The following is a 5,271-nucleotide window of genomic DNA, read 5'->3' on the forward strand; positions in this document are numbered from 1 at the left end:
TCAGCATGGAAATGTATTGGCAACGACAAAATTAATCAAACGAAATGGCCCAAAAACGCCAAAAATGTGTATATTTTTTTTGCAACGGCAAAATTGAAAAGAAATCATACGTTTACACAATTTTATTCAGCTTTGATCCTCTGTTTGCTTCTTGTATGTTTGCTACATATCTGAGAACTCGAATTTAACACAAAATCCACCAATCCACTGAATACGTATTACCACACGTATAACATAATTTACATATTTAATCAGGGTTAAAGGTAGGATTAATTAGAAAATATTTAATAAACTTATTTAAAAAAAAGAAACATATCTGAGTTTAACGTAAACGAACATGTAAAATTCGCATACGTTAATATCCACGCACAGTATCGTGGCCGAGGCTGTGGTCGTGGTCGGGGCCGTGGCAGTCAGGAGGAAAGCCGTTAAGGCGGAAAAGTTTATTAACTTAATATTGTTAATTTATTTATAATTTATTAAGTAATAAATTTCTTTGCTCGCATATATACGTTTTCTTTGTGGTGAAATTTCCTAGAGAGTGACCGGCGGTACATTAGCTTGATAAGATCAACACAACAAAAATTCACAAATTATGAAAAAAGTGATGAACCCCCCCCCCCCCCATAAACATGACTCATGTATGAAAGAAGCTAATTCCCTTTAATTCACGAAAAAAGTTCTCACGCAAAGATTGTGAAATCATTTTTCCTAATTCCAATTGTACCTTTAACCCTTTAATTCGCGAAAAACATTTAAAACCTTCTCACGCAAAGATTGTGAAATCAACTTTGCTAATTCCAATTGTACTCTCGTTCTCCGTTCGAACACTGATTCCTCCGTCACTTTTTATACTTGACATTCCTTTATTGGCCACAAATCAATTCAGATTTTCAGCTTCGGTTTTAAGGAATTAGCGGGCGTTGTATAAGAAAAAACTATGAAGTCGACTTAAAACAAAATGTTTCATATCACTAGTGCAGGTTGGCGAATGTGCTATTAATCTATTACCGAATTTGATTCGTTTAAATTAGTCTCTACCAAGTTTTTATTATTTTCCATCGTAAAACGATTTTCATACGACATTTTTAACAGAAGATGTCCCTCTTATAAAAGTTTTTGTGTCAACTACAGGCCTCGCCCGCTAATTCCTTAAAACCGAAGCTGAAAATCTGAGCACTGAATTGATTTGTGGCCAATAAAGGAATGTTAAGTATAAAAAGTGACAGAGGAATCAGTGTTCGAACGGAGAACGAGAGTACAATTGGAATTAGCAAAGTTGATTTCACAATCTTTGCGTGAGAAGGTTTTTAATGTTTTTCGCGAATTAAAGGGTTAAAGGTACAATTGGAATTAGCAAAGATGATTTCACAATCTTTGCGTGAGAACTTTTGTCGTGAATTAAAGGGAATTAGCTTCTTTCATACATGAGTCATGTTTATGGGGGTATAGGAAGACTTAAAATTTTTTTTATTTATTGTCACATTTTTCCAAGACTATTTTTATCCTCTGGCATGGACACACAACATTTGTGCACTCAGCATAATAAATTCAGGGACATACAATAAACAAAAATATCATTTTTGATGAATTTATATAAAAGATAAAAATGTAATTTTATGCAGCATAAAGAAACAGTCAAGCACACTTTCTTGCATCTAAAAACTCAAATTTCATAAAAAGTGGGCATACAATATGTGTGCACTAAGCCATCGATATGATTACTAGAGCCTATTGGAATACGTTATTGCTACTAACTCACTTTTGAAAAAAATGTGAGTTAGTCGGTTGTTGCTCTCACTGCCTCAATTATATGGCAAAACACCAGAGATGAGCATTATAACCCGAGCCAAATTTTATTAGAAACGTGGGGAATTCAATTGTCGGCCATGAATAATTTTCTCGTGTTTATTCGTATGTGGTCGGCTCCTCGAAGTGACAGAAAATAAAACCTAAGTATATGGTATATGATAACAAATGTTTAGTGGCTATTTCGTTCTTTTACGAAACATTTGTGAACTTTTTAGCATCCTTTCAAAACATTATTATTACGCTCCAACAGTATCTTTAGGAAATCGGGTATAGCAATTAGGTTATATTTTCTGTCACTTCGAGGAGCCGATCACATAATCACGCGCATTCAGCCTGTGCATTTTTAGTAGCGGATTTCACGAACGGATTTTCTGTCATCGAAGTGACAGAAAATATAACCTATATGCTATACCCGATTTCCTACAGATACTGTTGGAGCGTAATAATAATGTTTTGAAAGGATGCTAAAAAGTTCACAAATGTTTCGTAAAAGAACGAAATAGCCACTAAACATTTGTTGTCATATAGCATATATTTAGGTTATATTTTCTGTCACTTCGAGGAGCCGACCACATAATAATCACGCGCATCCAGCCTGCGCATTTTCACTAGCCCAATTCAACATTCAATACAATTTTGTATATATAATGTTTGTTGATAACTGCTTTCTGCAGAGGACGTGTAATAAGTGTATTTCATGTTCTGTTTCGGTGCTTTTCTAGTAAAAAAATGTCTAACCTAACAAATTTCATTTTCTGGGGACATTCCCTCATCTATTTTCCCTTTTCACTTAGAATTCCTTACTGCTAACGTAGAATATTTTAGCATAAGCACATTTTAAGTAATTAAAATGTACAATGAATTTTCTACGTTTGCAGTATCAGCCGACTATCCGTTTAAATTTGTATAAGTACAACGCAACAGCTGAGAATTTCTTACGGAAATAGCAAACAGCTCCCTCTCGCGTGCACCAGGTAGCGGCGTATCTATGGATAATACCATTGCAGTGCAGAAAAAACCTGCTGTAATATCGACCTGCCAAATCGGCCAGGTCACGTGACGTGTTTACCCCCTTAAGGGGGTAGACACGGGTAATGCAGCGCGCTGTATACCGACACAATCTGGCTCAAAACATGGGTTTGGGAAATTACGTTGTTTGTCCTTATATGAGCAGATGTTTGACTGGGTGAGGTCTTGTTCGAAAGAGGAAGGTTCAATGCACCCCGCTCTGGTTATGGTTCAACGAGATTATGTTGATATCTAATAATATGAGTGTCCAAAGTAGAGAAAAAATCGACAAAATACCCTCGCAGATTTCAAGTATTTGTAGGTCACTAAAAGAGTTTTGTGACTCAAATGATGACCAAAGCGGGCTGCATTGAGACTTCCACTTTCGAATGACACCTCACCCAGCCCAAAATCTGCTCATATAAGGACAAACAACGTAATTTCGTGACTGCATTTGTAACGTACCAACCGCCATCAAATTTTTCCTTATTATTCTCATTGTATTAAACTTAATCGTTCAAGTGTTTAGCAATAAGTTAGTATAAATACACGCAAGCGTGGGTACGAACAGGGTGCAACCTGGCGGCGAGTGAGAGAACCTAGTGACGCGAACGCATGCGCATAACCGCACGTTCAAACCACGAACTCAGTGTCGTGAACGACTCGAGCACACGTACGCAGACCGCACGATCAACCGGACGCTGAATAAACCGAGTGTAGTGCGCGAGTGGGGGGAACCAGATATAAAATCCGATTGCTGCGCGTAAAGTGCGACGTATGATTGGCGCGGGCCAAGTACCGCCATTGGATATAAATATAAGGCCACCAGCGGAGAGAATCACTCTCTTACATTCACTCAGTCAGTCGTTTCTACTAACTCTGAGGCCGTTCAAACAGGCATCTCGCCTTCCATCCGAGGCCGCTCAAACAGGCACCTTGGCTCCCATCTGTGTACACCTTTTAAACCGGATACCTGGTTTCCACCTAAGGCCGCTCAAACAGGCACCTTGACTTCCATCCTGGCCCCCTTCAACCAGCACCTAGGCAACGCGGTATCTACAACTGAAGCTGCTTAAACAGGCACCTTGGCTCCCATCCTAGAAAGCGTGGACCAGCTTATAGGCAACAGGAAGCTATTAGAACTACGAGAGAAGGAATCCTCTCAATTTCTCAACTTAACATTTTAAATCAACCAAGACCGCAAATCCTGCATTATCTATAACACCAACTTAGCGTCGCATCCTTATATCTAATCAATCGATCTGAGTCATAACTCGTTAATATATTTTCTATATCGATCAACGTATCAGATCTAATTTATGTTACCAACTGAAAGCGTTGAACACTTTCTATACTTTCTTCGTACCGACCTAGCGTCAAAATACTATTTTCTCGATCAAGCGTCGTAATTCTAAGTTCGTTTCTTCAATTGAGCGTTATATTAAAAATCCTATCAACGAACGCGTTATTTTTGTTAAAAACCGAAATTAAACGATATTCTTCAATACTGACCGACGTTGTTACATAATTATCTTATGTTCAATCATATTAATTTATCGTCATAGTTCACACGACTCAGTGTCGTATTATATCTTCCATTCCGACCTAGAGTCAAAACCTATTTTTGAATAAACTATTTTGTTATTATTGTTAAAAGAAGGACTCTCATTTCTTGAAATTCATTTCTTTATCGCACGCCCCCCGAACCAATCCCACAATTTCACGGGTAAACCGTTCTATTTGTGGAATCTTCTGTAATTAACGGCAATGTCTCTTTACAGAACATTACACACTCCCAAATACGAGTTCCGCCATATTGGCGATAATACAGAGCAAGTCACGTGACAAATTTAGTTCCGCTAGTGCATACGACATGGCACCTTCTCGGGAGGACTGCCAACGTGGAATCATAGCAAAACTGAAGCGTTAGCTGGATACATGTGCCACAGTAATAGCGTGATGCAATCAATGTATGCATTATCGTAACATTATAGGCTAGGTTATATGCATTTTAGGCATACATTAATTAGGAACTGTTCAGAACTGTATACATTTACTAAATCAAGAGACACGATAGTGTCTCGCGCCAAGTACACGCACAGCGCGAGACACAGAGTGTCTATATTACGCCATGACCCGCTATCAAGACCCCTTCGATTATCGAATCTCAATAATGGTTGATCCGATTAGATTTTGAATGGTCTTAATGGATAGCTTGGGTTTAATTTACATCAGAAAAGTGTCTTCGTTTTGTTCCTACGTGCTTTATGAGCTGAGATATTTCAATGCAAAGTTTCAATTTGCCGAATTTTATGTTCTAAAATCGTCAAGTGTAGGCAAGAGGGGAACATGAAAGGGGGAGGAAATGTACCGCCAATTCACGCAGCACGAAAAAGACAAAAAAACAGCTACGTTCAGGTCGTTAGGAACGTAACCTATGTTACGTATGTG

The sequence above is a fragment of the Andrena cerasifolii genome, chromosome 15, assembly GCF_050908995.1.
Source record: "Andrena cerasifolii isolate SP2316 chromosome 15, iyAndCera1_principal, whole genome shotgun sequence".
NCBI classification, from domain to species: Eukaryota; Metazoa; Arthropoda; class Insecta; order Hymenoptera; family Andrenidae; genus Andrena; species Andrena cerasifolii.